Genomic DNA, 17,113 nt, shown 5'->3' on the forward strand with positions numbered 1-17,113 from the left:
CCCTAGCCATGTGGCCTTGAATTCATCATTTACCCTTCCTGAGGGCCACTTTCATCCTTAAGTTGAAGTCAGCTGTAATTCCCTTGCAGGGTTGTCATCTGGATGACAGTTACACTTAGAAGAAAAAACAATGAATGCTATTCATTACTGTGCTATCCTACCACCAATAATCCATAAACTCTTTAAAAGTAATACCATGTTATTCTTAATATATGTCCTATTAAGCATAGGGCATAACAGTGCTTAAGGCTGCATGCAGTGACATTATACTCATTTTAATATGGTGTCTTTTGTTTATTCTTTGAGAGTTTCATACATGTATATGATGTATTTTCACCATATTCAGTCCATACTCCCTCCCTCTAGCTTCTCTCAGGTACTTCCCCAACACATCTCCCTCCTAACTTTATGTTCTTTTTTTCTTTGCCTTTTCTCTCTTTTTTTTCAATAACCAACTGAGTCCAATTAGTGCTGCCCACATGTGGTTGAGTATGAGGCATCCACTGGAGCATGGTCAACCTTTTAAGTGACTACATCCTTAGACAAAACTGACTCATGCTCGAATCATCAGCACATATACTAAAAATTGTAGTGATCCAGAGAAGATTAGCCTGGCATGGACCCTGTGAAAGTATGACATGCAAATGTGTGGAGGGTTCCATATTTATTTTAAAAAGAAAACTGACTCTCTCTCCCTTAGCAAACATCAACTGTGAACAGCTCCTCAGCTTGGGGGGAGGGGCTCATATCATACTCATTTTTGAAGTAAAAAATGAGGAAATAGAAACATCATATTTTCAAGCTGTAGAAACACAGAAATTAAATGGTGGAACCAGGACTTTGATACCAATGTCCTTGTCTCCATCTTATGGCCCTGGAGTAAAATCTTCAATGTTTTACACACTGTCTCTGCTCTCACTTTCCTATTCATGCTTGGCCCCTCCTTCCATAAGAGCATACAGCCTCCTCCCAAGAACACCCTCATCTCTCTTTCAAACTGCAGATGATTATTTGACCCAAGTTCCAGACAGGCCAGAGAACTAGGAGTTAATATCCCTAGAAATACCCTTGGCAATGATGGGTGAGTGTCAATGACTAAATGCCCTAGCCTTCTCACCTGGTAAGGGGAACCTGGAGCTTTGAACAGTGATGATAGATGAATGGGGTCAAGATCTCTATTCATCTGGGATGTGTTATGTGGAGAATTCCAGAGATGGTATTTAAAAACTTCTGACAATTGAATGGAATGATTAAATGTCTTTTGATCTAATAATTTTAAGATTTCTATTTTATATGTCCTTTGGTCAACTGGCATATAAAACATATACATTTATGGGGTACCGGGTAGTGTGTTGGTATAAGCACTATGTAATATTCATCTCATGGTAGGCATATCCACCTCTTAAAACACCCATGCTTTCTTTGTAATAAAAATACTCAAAATCCTTTCTTCTAGCTTTTTGAAGTATATAGCAAAAAAAAAAAAATACAAAAAGGGAAAAATCAAATCTTATCATTATATATTCATGTTGCTGTGGACTAGAATATACTATAATTGGGCTGGAAGCATAGCTTTGCTTAACTATTTGCCTAGTATGTATGAAGCCCTGTACTTGTTTCCTAACACAGCAAACAAACCAATAATGGACAAACTGAAACACCAGAGTTTCTTTCTCCCAACTTAGTACCTATTAACCAACCACTCCCCATCCATTCCTTCCTCATTCTCCCCAGCGTCTGGTAAGCACCACTCTGCTCTCAACTTCTCTGAGATTTGAGATTGACTGCATTACATTCTCTATATGAGTGAGATCATGTAGCATTTATAGTTCTGTTATTTCCCTTAACAGAATAAGCTCCAGTTCCAACCATGCTGTTGTAGATGGCTGCAATTTATCTTTCTTTTATTTTTTTTTCCTGGTGGTTGAATGATGTTCTTTTGATCCATTCATCAGTTGGTGGACACTTAGGTTGTTTCCACTTCTTGCCTAGTGAGAATAGTGCTGCAATAAACATGGGGGTACAGATATGTCTTCCCAGTACAGATTTCATTTTATGTGGCTGCATGGCCAGTAATGGCTGTCTTCCTGTCTCTTTCTCTCCCTTACCACCTCCCTCCTCTCTTGGGGCAGAATCTCAATCTGTATCCCAGACTGGCCACCTGCAACTCATTATGTAGCCCAGGCTGACCTCAACTAAGTAATGCTACTACTTCAGCCTTTCAAGTACCAAGAGTACATGTGTGAGCCTCCATATGTAGCTTGGTAGTTTCACTCTTAGGTTTTTGTTTTGTTCTCAAAAAATTCCACACTGTTCTCCATAATGGCCATAGTTACATTACCACTGCAGTGTGCAAAGATTCCCTTCTTTCTACTTCTATGGGCATTTTAATTTATTTTATTTTATTGGTGTTTTGCCTGCTTGTATGCCTGTAGACCATGTATGTGGTGGTTCCCATAGAGACCAAAATAGGGCATCAATTGATCTTCCTTGGAATTGGAGTTAATGGTGGTTGTGAGCAGCCATATGGGCACTGGGTATTGAATCTGGGTCCTCTGGGAGAGCAGCCAGTGTTCTTAAACCCTGAGTTAACTCTCCAGCATGTATGATCACTTTTTAATCGTCAATTTTCTTCTAGTTGACATTTTATTGTATTGACAAAAGTCTTATTTTAATTGAATTGGATATGCTTTAAAGATTTACTGTTACTTACGGATATGTGTGTGTATATATATATCTGTGTGAGCGAATGTCACATGTATACAGGTGCCATTCCTTGTGGTTATAGGTGTTGGAGTTAGAGTTATAGGTGGTTGTGAGCTGTGTGACGCAGGTGCTGGGGACTTAACTTGGGTCCTCTGAAAGTTCAGCTAGTGCTCTTAGACAATGAACAATCTCTCCAGCCCCAAGGACATTTTTAAAAAACTTTTTTCAACTATTATTAAAACAATTCAAATGCTTTTACAATGCCTTATTGGAGGTTAGCTCACAACTGAGCCATCATTTCTGGTGAGGAAGAAACTGGTTGCAGGTACATAAGTTTGGCCATATGCCACCATAAACACTCCAATATCTCCAGAGACCAACAGTTCATCATGGGGACTTCTGCCCAAAACTCCTTAGGAAATTGGAGTTTTTATGGCAGGCCCTTCTTAAGAGTGTTCCAGAGTTCAGTATTGCTGCCATTGGGGCACAGCAGTGTCATCTCAAAGCTGCCCCTCCACAGCACCTGCACCAACAGCTCTGGGGCCTCCACCTGAAGCTCGTGGCTCAGGACAGCAGTATGGCATCTATAGATGTGTCAGGTGCTGAAGTGCTAGTAACCGTGGTCATGCCCTTGGATTCTTCTGGGTTCCACCATTTCTCTCTCTTGTCCCTATCACAACTGGCCCAGCTTCAGCCCTCTATTAGAAATTAGAAAATTGTGGGAGACAAAAAGAACATTGTTATAAGAGGCAAGTGTGGGAAGGCCCAAAACAGCTTGACCACACAACTGCCAGGACAGGCTCAGAGGCCCAGACATAGCTTCTGTGACAGTCTTACTTGCAGGCTACACTCAGATCCAGGAGAAGCTAAGAGCTGACCCCACCCAGGGAGGGCCTGCATCTATGGGGAAATACCTGACATTCCAAACATTCCCTATACCTAGACAAATGTAAGCCCATCAGGTTTCTGAACCCTGGAAATCCCCTCACCCCAACCTCTGCTATGATAAGAATCCCACCCTTCCCAGGCTTGGGGCTCTCTGCTCTCACTGCTCCATCAGACAGAGAGTCCAAGCTCCGAGTTTGAAATAAAGGCTCTTTGCTTTTACATATGGGATTCGGTCTCTGTGGTGGACTTTTGAGGGTCCCTGTGATCTGGGTATAACATTTAGGGGCTCATCTAAGATACCCTAAGCCCACCAGGACTTCTACCCATAGAGCCTGAAGCTGGTCAGTACATTTTCTCTGAGTCTGTGTTTACTTTCATGCTTTTTATGTTTACTTTCATTTGGATATCCTTTTGTAAATGGACATTTGGGATATCCTTTAGGCCTGTTGGGATATCCTTTTGTAAATGGACTTTTGGGATATCCTTTTGGCCTGTTGGATATCCTTTTGTATGAGCCCAAAATTTGTAAGTACCTGCAGAAGGTCCTTTGGATGGGTTTGGATCCCTTTGGTTGATTTGTATTTGAATTTGATTTGTATAGATGATGCAGGTTGCTTCCACGGGATTGGCATAAGGCTGGCATCTTCCTTTTGGTTTTTGTCTCCAGGTGGCAGGAGAGCTGTTTTGCTGTCTTGTGTTATAATTTTGTTCTTTTCCTGACTTACAAAAACTGTAGACTCTTATTTTAGGATTTTTGTGTTGGTCAGCTGACACTGTTTCCCTGGGAAAATTGTTTGCCTTTCTGTTGGAATGTCCTGCCTTTATGAATGTATGAATGTGTGAAAAATGTGGCCACAAATATGGGTGTTTTATGCCTGAGCTTGTGTATGTGTGGTGACTCTTGAGAGAAACTATACAGATGGCCAGCAGAAGGAATAGAGGGTCCCTTTGGTTGAACTAGGATAGACCAAGAGTACTCCTATCCAACCCCAGCCCACTGCTTCCTTGCTCTCTGACCCAGAGCACACACAGTTTGGCAGGTGGGGGTGCACACTATTGTGGTGCTGCACATTGGGTGAGTGGCAGCAGGGGCAGGGATTTGGGTCACCACTGAGGAGCAGAGTGCTTGGGCAGGCTATGAGCACTTCAGGGCTGGACACAACAGGTTGGAGGCCAGGCCCCAGCACTGGGAGCCAAGGGATGGAAACTTTACAGTGCAGAGCAGGCAGGAGCCGATGGGGGCCTTGTGGAGCTCAGAGTATGCCTGACCAGCCTCACAGTGCGACTCTGTGCAGGTGGAGAACAACCCCTCCGGAGTTACAGCCCAGGAGTGTCCTACAGGGGCTTTCCCTTGGAAGAGCCCGGCTGGGACATGGAGTCCCTTCCAGTCTGCCACTCTCATGCACTTGAGAACCTGGGGTTAACAATTTTTTTCCCCATGCTGCAGGCATTGTCTCCTCCCAAGCTGATGGGTAGGGCTCCCAAGATCTGTCCTGGGAGTTGCCTGCCAAACCTGACCAAGGTTTGGCTCCAAGGGCAGAATGGAGTATGGTGGCTAAGCTATGGCAGCTATGTTATAATGCTGTAGCTGAGGCTGCTTTGATCATTCAGATCCAAAAGAAATATAAGTATTTGTCATTATTTAGAGGGACTGATTACACATTATTATTAGTTAAAAAAAAAAAAAAAAAGAAGTAGAAGAAAAAAACCTACTGTTAGTTTCAAATGCTTCACCTTGGTACAGTGTTGATGCAAATTTAGAGTTTCTTGTTATGGTATATGTGTGTATTTCTGTTCTTGTTTAAAATGTTGTAGCCATACAGTATATTCTAGACTACTGAGGAGAACTGTAAGAAAGGCTTTGGTAAAAGTTTCAGTGTTTAAAAAATAAGAAAGAAAGCAGGCGACTGGAACAATAAAGAAAAGGAAAGGGAAAGAGGAATTTGTCTGAAGTAAATGTCTGACGAATCCAAGGAATGGACTGAAGGTACATAGAAAGTTGTAGAAGGCCAGAAGGGATGTGAACCGTGTTGTGGTTTAGCATACCTGCAAATACTAATTTTGAAATTTGACTATATTAGGTTCATTCTGGTTGGTTTTCATTTTAAAAATAGCTGATGATTTTTTTTTTTTTTGGAGCTGAGGTTCGAACCCAGGGCCTTGTGTTTGCTAGGCAAGCACTCTACCACTGAGCTAAATCCCCAACCCCTGCTGATGATTCTTCACTGCAAAATGTTTATGTTAAAAATGGAGGTATATACATGTGTATGTATGTGAACACATATGTAACTTGGATTTAGCTATATGTGTGAATGTAAGCTAGCTTTAACTCTATTTATGTGTATGTAACTTGGATTCAAATGTGCATATGTGTGCATGTAATTATTGTTTAGAAAAGCATGTCTTAAACAGCAACCACATGGCTTTTGGCAGCCATCTTTTACTAAGGTTATAAAGATCTATTCAGATTAACAAAAGCTAACTTAGAGTATGTATGTACTTATGTCTTTGCCAAGTGTTCAATTGCAAGCTTCTAGAGAATTTAAATATATGGCTACATGTGTTTAATAAATAAGGTATTTGATAAATATTAAAGCTGCACCCCAGTGCTTTTATACACAAGAATGTACCTCACTCTGGCAGCTAAACTTTGTAATTTAAGAGTCACCCAGGTGATAGTCACCAGAAGCACCAGCCACAATGAAGTGGAGCAGGCTGAGAGATAGAAGACAGGCTATGAATATGCTACCAAGGGTAGGGCCAAGGAAATGATCCAAGCCTCTAAGTTAAAGAACCAGAAGGATTGTGAATGAATCCCAGATATTGGACTTTGGGATTGTTTTCACTCTGGAGCTTGGTTTTACCTTATACAGGTTGTGATGATGCCATGTATTCTCCCTCTTAAAGTAAAAGAAGAGACTTTATTGTTGATATTGCAGGAAGACATTTGAGAGATATTAACCTTTTTAAGAACAGTTTTTTAAAATATTTAAGTTTATAAGGCTATGAGACATTTATGTTTATAAAATATCCTATATTGTTAGTATTTGGAACTAAAATAAAATGCTAAAAATTAGGGTAACAGCCAAGCCATAAGCACCAAATACTAACCAGAAACTGAGATGTTTATTTCTTGAGTCTGGGAAAGGGCTTGGAACAGCTTCTGCCTCCAAGAGACTTGACCCTTTGGGGGTTAAAAAAAAGAGATGGCTTAGGACCATGTGTGTGTCAGATGTTTGCATTGAGATTCATAATAATGACAAAACTGCAGTTATGAAATAACAATGGGAAACATTTTGTAATGGGAGGGTACTACAACATGGGGAACTATATTGAAAGGTCAAAGCATTGGGAAACTTGAGAACCAGTGGCTTGGAGAATGTTTCTCCTTACTCAAGGTCTATTCAGGCTTAAGAATGTATGTCTAGCCTCTTTGTCTTTGCTAAATATGTTAAGCTTAAGCTATTTGGATAAACTGAGTCATATACATCTTTTATATTGATACTAAAAAGAGCTTCAATTGAGAAATTGTTTTTTAAGGCTCATACTTAACAGAGATGAAACTACAAAGTCCTTTTTCTAAGGCCAGGCATTTAAATAAAGCTCCTATTCCCTCAGGGGCTTGGAGAAAGTTCCTGCTTGCTAAATAAGGGCGCACCTTCCTTATCTCTGGCAAAAGGAACTTACAGCCCTTCTGTTAACATATGGCTATTTTGTTTTGGTTTCTTTACTGAACCCATAATTGATCTAGAAGAGCTTCAATTCAAAATCATTGTTGTTAAGGCTACTCATTGTAGACTTTAGAGAACACAAGTAAATATTCATCTTATAAAAGAATCAAGTTCTTTAACTGTAATCATGCTAAGTGCTGATATAGTAACAGAGATAAGCTTTACTTAGTCCCGTGTATATGTTTCAGGGTTGAGCTTTAAAAAAGTAACTAGAAACAAAGTTTGTCTACTCAGATATACCTGGACAGCCCTCCTACTTCAGAGATCTGCAGAATATAGCATTTAAAATGTTGATCTAAAAGCTTATTATATCAAACATACTCCCAGATCCTAGCAGTGACTCAAGGTCACCAAAGAAGATTATGGAGCACCACAATGTCTTCAGCTGGATTAAAGCAATGCTGACCACAGGGTGAGATGCTCTGATGCAACATCTGCCACCAGGACCCAGCCCAGACTCGGGCAAGCAGCAGGACACTGGAGAATTGATTGCAACCCTTTTGTCTAGACAAAATAATGTCAGTCTTCACCACATTCCTCTTCCACAGGAAAAACTCTCCCCTTATGACGTGGTGGCTAAAGATTAATAGTGTTCTAATACTTCTGCCTCCAACACTATGGAGTCCTTCCTGTGTATGGTCCCTATAGAATCAGAAGCTGCTTGATCTGCACTCAAATTTATCCTTCTTAGATCTCTGATAGTATTGACATACAGGCTAGCTATAACTTTGTCAGCTTGTCAGCATCAGACAACCACATCCTTCCACAAGGCTATAGCCAGCTTGTTAGCTCATTTGTAAAAAAATGTTCTAAAATAGAAAAGTTTAAATAAGTCATAAAGGTTTAAATATGGGTCTGAGAATATAAAAGTCTATGCAAGTTTTAAGGGTCTAGGAATGTTTTAAGATATATAAAGGTTTGAGGATGTGAAAGCATACAAGCTTTGAGGATCTCAAAAAATGATTTAAGATATAAATGCAAGTTGTAAAGATATAAATAAATGATTTAAATTATGAAAAATGTTTCAGACTGCTTTCCTCTTCTATAATATAAAAGTTTGGGGCTTAACATTTAATAGACTTCCGATAAGCTGGAAGAGAAGTGACAACTTGCTGATCAGTCACAAGTTCAACATTTTAGATTTATTTAAGTTGTCATCTAAATATAAACTTAAAAGTGCTTCTCATCAGGCCTAAGAAATCCCTGTCCAATCTATACTTGGTTCTCTGGACAAAAGAAAAATGAACATACTTTTAAGCCAAATTTGTAATTCTTGCAAGGACTCAAAGATATGAGTCCACTTCTGCTGTTTTACAGATACCCATAACCTGCTTTTTCTATGATATAGATTTCGATATAGATTGGTAAGACTAATGTATCTAAAACTTTTATGTCATTTTGTAAGATAAAAATTTACATAGGCCTCAGAGGATTAAAAAAGTCATAAAACTTAGATCCACTTCACAGAGGTCAAAAGGATTCCACATAAGTACAGCTTAAATTTTCCCCACTTATCTCTTCCTAAGGATAGTATTTTTCTCTCTGCTGGTCTTGGGCCTCTTGCCCTTCCCAATTACTAAAACTATGGGCCTAAAAGTTACAAACAAGTTCATAAATTTTAACTTCTGTTCCTAGTTTAAAATTGTCTCAATGGGTTTCCACTTGACTGACATATACCTTCAAGCTTCAGTTGCTGACTACATTGCTCCAGATGACTATAAGCTCTGGACTTGCTAAAAAACTGATGTGGACCAGCCCAGCCAATGTGATTATTCCCTGTCTCTACAGCTAGGACAGATAGGCACATGCTTCTGACAGATGCCCCATTGCCCAGCCTTTAACTAGCCTTTCAGCCTTTTTGAGGGGGGACCTGATTGCTCAGTCAAAAACAAAACAAGACGGTTCTGGTGGCAAAGGCCCATAGGATGTGCTGAAGGAGGCAGAGGCAGGTGGATCTGGAGTTCCAGGCCAGCCTGGAATACACATTTCCCCATCTGCCTTGGAACTCCCATCTGGACCAGAGGTGAGTGCCTGGGGTTATAGTCAGAGAGGCAACTGCCCCTAGGTCCCACCCCTAAAGACCAGCCATCCCAGGAGGACCTGCCCAACTTGGCCCCAGTTTCCGGCCAATCAGTGGACACTGTGGGAAGGCTCCCCTTTTCCAAGACTGCAGGCAGACCCTGCAGTCTCCACACCCTGCCCCCACACCCATTTCCCCAATGCCCCATCCACTTCCTGAGACTCAGAGACCAGCTCCCAGCTCACATCAGCCCCAGAGAGGGAGTGCCTGGGGTTATAGTAAGAGAGGCAACTGCCCCTGGGTCCCACCCCTGGACACCAGCCATCCCAGGAGGACTTGCCCAACTTGGCCCCAGTTTCCAGCCAATCGGCAGGCCCTGCTGGAAGGCTCCCCTTTTCCAAGACTGCAGACAGACCCTGCAGTCTCCACACCCTGCCTTCACACCCATTTGCCCGAGATCCCAGCCACTTCCTGAGACTCAGAGACCAGCCCCCAGCTTCCATCCTGCCCCGGAACTCCCATCTGGACCAGAGAGTAAAAAATGGTGATCTTACCAAAAGCAATCTACAGATTCAACGCAATCCCCATCAAATTACCAACACAATTCTTCACCAACCCCACATCTGACAGAGGGCTGATATCCAGAATATATAAAGAACTCAAGAAATTAGACATCAAAATGCCCAACAGTCCAATTAAGAAATGGGCTATAGAACTAAACAGAGAATTCTCCACAGAGGAAGTTCAAATGGCTGAAAGACATTTAAGGAATTGCTCAACATCCCTAACTATCCTGGAAATGCAAATCAAAACGACCCTGAGATGCCACCTTACACCGGTCAGAATGGCTAAGATCAAAAACACAGAAGACAGCTTATGCTGGAGAGGATGTGGAGCAAGGGGAACTCTCCTCCACTGCTGGTGGGAATGCAAGCTTGTACAGCCACTTTGGAAATCAATATGGTGCTTCCTTAGAAAACTGGGAATCCATCTTCCCCAAGACCCAGCTGTAGCACTCTTGGGCATATACCTAAGGAATGCTCAATCATACCACAAGGGCATTTGTTCAGCCATGTTCATATCAGCATTGTTTGTAATAGCCAGAACCTGCCTGAAACTACCTAGATGCCCTTCAACTGAAGAATGGATAAAGAAAATATGGTACATATACACAATGGAGTACTACTCAGCAGAGAAAAACAATGACATCCTGAGGTTTGCGGGCAAATGGATGGATCTAGAAAAAAATCATCCTGAGCGAGGTAACCCAGACTCATAAGGACAAACATGGTATGTACTCACTCATAGGAGGATACTAGATGTAAAACAAAGATGACTAGACTGCTACACAACTCTAGGGAGGCTACCTAGAAAATGGGACCCAAGGAAAGACACAGGGATCACCCATCACCCAATGACAGAGAAATGGATGAGATCTACATGAACAACCTGGACGACAGTGGGAGTAATGAAGGACAAGATCTGAGGGAAAGAAAGCTTAGGGGAGCAGGAGATCCCAGCTAGATCAGGAACAGAAAGGGGGAACGAGGAATAACAGACCATGATAAATGAAGACCACATGAGAAAAGGAATAGGCAGAGTGCTCGAGAGGTCCCCAGAAATCCACAATGATACATCCTCTGTAGACTGCTGGCAATGGTCAAGAGAAAGCCTGATCTGACCTAGTCTGGTGATCAGATAGCCAAACACCCTAACAGTTGAGCTGGAACTCTCATCCAATAACTGATGGAAGTGGATGCAGAGATCCTCAGCCAGGCCCTGGGTGGAGCTCCAGGTATCCAATTGTCGAGAAAGAGGAGGGACTGTAAGATCGTGAATTGTTGAGACCAAGATGGCGAAAAGCACAGGAACAAATAGCCAAACGAATGGAAGCACATGAATTATGAACCAGTGGCTGTGGTGCCCTCAGGTGGATCAGGCCCTCTGGATAAGTGAAACAATTGAATAGCTTGAACTGTTTGGGAGGCATCCAGGCTGTGGGACCTGGACCTGTCCTTAGTGCATGAGCTAGCTGTTTGGAACTTTGGGCTTACACAGGGACACTTTGCTCAGCCTGGAAGGAGGGGACTAGACCTGCCTGTACTGAATCCACCAGGTTTAAATGAATCTCCAGGGATTCTTGGCCCTGGAGGAGATGGGAATGGATGGGAGGGGATGGGGGGAAGGTGGGGGTGGCGGCGCGAAAGGGGAGAACAGGGGGACCCATGGCTGATGTGTAAAATTTAAACACAAACATAATAATAATAATAATAATAATAATAATAATAATAATAAAAACAAAAATACAAACAAAACAAAAACAAAACCTCAAAACAAAAACTTCCTGGCATATGGGACAAAATGGCTAACAAAATGACCATTGACATACCAGGAAAGTAGTTTCAGAGTTGTCAACTGATAAATTTATTAACTAAAATGGTTCTGCAATAATATAAGACATTTGACCTTTGTGCAGAACCAAAGTGGTATTACATGGCCTTAAGAAATTATTATTTCTGTATAAAACATTCAAGATTATAATCTATTGTACTCAAAGATAAGAATTACAGGGCCTTAAGAATGGCAATAGATACTGCTATTGTTGACCTAGAAAAATCTCTTAAAGCTAATGGTTCTTAGGTCCCAATACCTTTGAACCCCAGGACAGATAGGACTCATGATTGAGTCCTGTCATTAGTACCTGTAAAGAGGGGAATGTGGGGGGACCCAAAACAGCTTGACCACACAACTGTCATGACAGGCTTAGAGGTCCAGACACAGCTTTTGTGATAGGCTTACTAGCCGGCAACACCCAGATCCAGGAGAAGCCATAAGCTGACCCTACCCAGGAAGGCCTATATATCCATGTGTATATGGATATCACTAATTGGACTAATAGGATTATTAATAACAGAAACAAAATAAAAATAAATAAAAAAGAAGATACAGAGTTGGGAAGGAGTGTTCTTGGTGGAGGGCACTATGGGAAGTTGGTGGGAGGTAGTGGTGAATGGATATGATCAATAAACTTTTCATGAATGTATGTAACTTTCAAATAACAGAAAAACACTATTTAAAAGAAAATTCCACACTTCAGAGGCCATCATTAAGAAACTCTAGAAAATTGAAAGATACCAGTAGTGATGGCCAGTGAGTCTATGTTTCCCTGAAGCTGCAGAGCAGAGAGGGTGAGAAGAAACTGGCAAGATGCATGCTATTATGGTCTAAAGGCCCCATAGGGGGAACTGTTACTATGTCTTACAGTCTCCCAGCAGGGAATTACTTTCCATGAGAACGCACTAGCTCTGAAAGAGTCATCTGGAATACTCCTTGCTAAACAGCTGTGCAGGCTAGTTTTAGGTCAACTTGACACAGAGTCATCTGGGAAGAGGGATTCTCAACTGAGAATGTGTCAACACATGATTGGTCTGTAGGAAACACTGTACCAAGATTGTAGGATATTTTCTTAATTAGTGATTAATGTGATAGGGCCCATCCCATTTCAGATGTTTCCACCACTGGGTGGTGGTTCTGGGTGCTATAAAAAGCAGTCTGAGCAGGCCAGGAAGGAGCAAGCCAGTAAGCAAAACTCCTCCATGTTCTCTGTTTCAGTTCCTGTCTCCAAGTTCCTACTCTGTATGAGTTTCTTCCCTGATTTACCTCAGCGATGTACTGTGCTGTGGAGCTTTTAGTTGAAATATAACTTTTCCTCCCCAATTTGTTAATCATCATGTTTTTTTTTGTCATAGCAATAGAAACCCTAACTAAGACAGAAATTGATACCAGTAGTTGGGTATTTCTTGACAGACCTCACCATGTGCTTTTGGGGGGATTATTGAAGGACTTTGGAACTTTGGTCTAGAAAAGCCATTGAAGGTTTGGAGCTTAATGAGCTATTGGGAGAACTTATAAGATAATGCTCAGAGCATTGAAGACTGAAGATGTTGGAGGCCTGCCTGACTTTTGAAATTTCAGTGGGAAGTTTAGAGTCCCTCAAAGACTCTAGCAGGGCTGTTCAAATGATAGGTTCAATAAAGAATCTGTGTTCCTGGTCAGCTGGAGTTAAAGAATTGGCTGTGATTAACAAGAGACCTGAACCATAGGAGTGAAACTTTTGCTTTGCTGAGAAAATTAATGCTAACCAGCTGGAGCTAAGAAGTTACCAATGATTAAAAAGCGACTAGCTGTAAGACAAACTGCTAAACAGTCTTATTAATAACAACAACAACAACAACAACAACAACAACACAAAACCCTGGAGCTAGATATTGGGGTGAAAGCCGAAAGATCAGAGAAATAGAATAAGCTACAGCCACAAGTTATTACCCTAGGAAATCCTTAGCCCAAGACAGGTACTTCCTGTATACTTATGCCATTATCTTTTCTGTCCCTGCCCTCTTACTTCCTCTCTCTGTCCAGCTACATCACATTCTCTTTCTACCCAGTTCTCTCACCTCCTGTCTGTCTATACCAACCTCCAGACCTCTATGCTTAACAAGCACTAGCACTAAAGGCATGTGCTACCACACCTGGCTGTATTCCCAGTGTGACCTTTAACTCATAGAGGTCTGGATGAATCTCTACCTCCCAGAATGCTAAGATTAAGGTCATGTGCTACCACTGTCTGACTTCTATGTTTAATATAGTGGCTGACTTTTTCCTGTGATCCTTAGATAAGCTTTATTAGGGTGCACAAATAAAATATCACCACAACTGGCCTCACTGTGGACCATAAATCTTGGAGTGTTTGCTCAGGGTCAGTATATACAAGTTGTAGTCCAGTGGGAGCTGAGGCTGCATCTCATGCTGCAGCTATACTTGGGAATGTAAGAATCACGTTAGTGGTACTGGTTTTGAAGGCACAAATGGGTCATGGAGAGCTGCTGAGGCTTGGCATTGTGTGGCAGGGCTGAAGTCCCTTGAAGAGAAGCCAGGAGAGGCTATGAAAGTGTAGACAAGTTACAGCAGAAGACCCCAGCATTTGCAGATGCCAGTACTAACATGTGGCCACCAAAGACAACAGTAGCTATGGAATGAGGTGACCCACCCTTAGAGACAAGCTGTGTGTATTGCAGAGATCAGAGCCAGTAAAGTGGCCTAAGCCCTTTGCATTAGCTTAAAAGACTTCACTTGATTTGCTTGTGCCCTTATTATTCCCACACAGAACAATAAAGTTGTTGGTTTTGTTGTTGTTTTATAGGAGCCCACAGTTCAAAGACTGAATCTTTGAGAGATATTTTGGTATTTTGAGGAGACTGGACTTTGAAAGAGACTTTAGATATTTTAAAGGGACCGAACTTTTAACGTGTTGAAATTTGGAAGACTGTCGAACTTATAGAGCTATACTATATTTCATATTGTAATATTAATATAAACATACCATCATGGGGAAAATGATGAAGGAAGGGTTGTAGTTGAGTAGTTTTGTGAGTGTGGATTAACTTGACTAGAGGTCAATTGGGCTGGCTAGTTTATGTCAAGTTGATATAAGCTAGAGTCATTTGGGAAGAGGGATTTTTTTTTTTAGGGTTTCAAAATTTATATTCTTTTTTTTACTATTTAAAAAAAATAAATTTAAGTATGTTTTGAACATATTTTTCCCTTCCACCAAGTCTTTCCAGATGTTCTCCTCCCTATCCCTACCCATCCAACTTTAGGTTATTTCTCAAAAAACAAACAAACAAAACCCAACAATACAAAAACCCAATATGACATCACCCTCCAAAAACAAGAAAGCAAATACCTCTCCAAGAGATCCCACCAAACTATAACCAAATAAAAGCACACACAAAAAGACTGTGGAGTCCAATTATATCTTTGTCAACTATTTGTGAACATGAGGCCTGTCCTGGAGTGGTTGATATATGCAGAGAAAAATGATTTTTGCATCTCCCAGCAGGTATAAGTGACAGTTCCATTGTTGAGTTTTACCCTAGTGGCATGATTTTCTTTTTCTTTTTCTTTTTCTTTCTTTCTTTCTTTCTTTCTTTCTTCCTTCATTCATTCCTTCCTTGCTTTCTTCCTTCCTTCCTTCCTTCTTTCTTTCATTTTTAAAAAAATATATAACAAACTAAAATATAAAAACAATGGACAAGACAAATCAGCAGAAGGAAAAGAGCCCAAGGGAAGAGGGACCACCCATTGAGAAAATTCCTTCATATGATTGGTATGTACGTGAGATTATAGTCTATTTTCTTAATTAGGGATTGGTATAGGAGGGCCCAGTCCATTGTAGGTATTGCCTTCCTCTGGGCTGGTAGTCTAGGGTGCTATAAGAAAGTAGACTGAGCAGGCAGGAGCAAGCCTGCTGGCAGCACTCCCCAGGTTCCTGCCCTGTTTGAGTTCCTGCCTTGACTTTCCTGAGCAATGTACTATGCTGTGGAACTCTAAGCTGAAATAATCTCTTTCCTCCCCAAGTTCTTTATAGTCATGGTATTTTATCCCAGCAGTTATAACACACTAGATTCGTCTTCCACTGGCAACTCTATCCTTCCTTTCTCATTTCCTCTCTATCACTCCTCTTGTGTTTGTGCTTTGACATCACCAGGAATCCTAACAAGCAGCAAAGAGGCCTTTATCAGAGGACTTTTCATCTGCCTTTAGAGATAAGAAACATTGTAAATATACAAAGTAAGGATATTTGGTAGGACAGGTGTATAGCTTATAACTCCCTGTAGACAATGTCCCCAGCTTTATGACCTGTACTACAAGCAGACCATGCACACTGCCCTGCCAACCACCAGATCTGAGGAGGATTAGGCTAATCAATGCTGTACTTATTAGGGCTTGAAATCACCATTTTCCTGGGGCCTTACTGGTTTCTTTTAGTAAGCTTTTATCTTGGGCTCTCTTGAGGCATTTACCTAGACTATGTTACAAAGTGAAATGCAACAAACACTTGGAGGTAGGGGTCTATTATGTCCAGTGCTGAGGCTGATACTGCTGTCCATACACCTCACATCATGTAGTATCTCCTACCTGAACCCAGAAACCGTTCCCCCAACCCCAGTCCCTGGCAAATACACATGGAAACATCAGCCCTTTCTACTCTCACATCCTGCCCCATGAAATAAAGTATCAGGAGCATGTTCATCCGTGTAGGTGCCAACATTGCAGCTCCTTCAGCACCAGCTTACAGGTAGACCTGTTGTCAGGCTCCCAGACCTGTAGAAACCAATGTCCCTCTCTTACCAGACCATCTCCCCACCCTTCTTCCCAAGAGCCCACCACAGACCACAGGGAAGCTCATCTGCTGACATCTGATTGCTTTTATTTTCAGTACCATAAGAGGGCTCTGTGGTAATGGTCAAGGTAACTGTCCATGTCCATGACTGGACATGACTCAGCACTAAGACCTCCCGACAGTTGTGAGGTCTTGACCATGCTGAGACCCTGACATGGCCTAGTCACTAGTAGAGACGCTGGTGCTTGGTGTGACCTCTTCTTCTTGCTCGGGATCACTGTTAGACGTCTCCACGTTGAGCAGATGGCAGTCCTCAAGTGAGGGCTTTCTCCCATCTCTCGCAAAGGTTCTCAGGATCTTCCTGGAGGGTTTTCTTTTTCGCCTCCTATGGCGCCGGTGTTTTGTTCGCGTCAAAATAGTCTTTTGCACCTGCAAGGACAGCAGAGTGAGGAAACAAGGTCTTGGGTATGGAGAGGATAGTAAGCATGTGAAGGAGGCATTAGGAGGCAAAGGTGTGAGTTGAGGAGGAAATTCATGCCAGGCCAGGGAAAGACAAGATTCCCAGGGGAAGGGAAACTGACCAAG

The 17,113-nt window shown here is 41.7% G+C and overlaps 1 pseudogene; it reads left to right on the plus strand.

Moving 5' to 3' along the window:
* The first annotated feature begins 555 nt into the window (after positions 1-555).
* On the plus strand, positions 556-668 carry LOC118574881 (annotated as a pseudogene).
* The last annotated feature ends 16,445 nt before the right edge of the window (positions 669-17,113 follow it).

This window comes from Onychomys torridus, chromosome X (assembly GCF_903995425.1).
Source record: "Onychomys torridus chromosome X, mOncTor1.1, whole genome shotgun sequence".
NCBI classification, from domain to species: domain Eukaryota; kingdom Metazoa; phylum Chordata; class Mammalia; order Rodentia; family Cricetidae; genus Onychomys; species Onychomys torridus.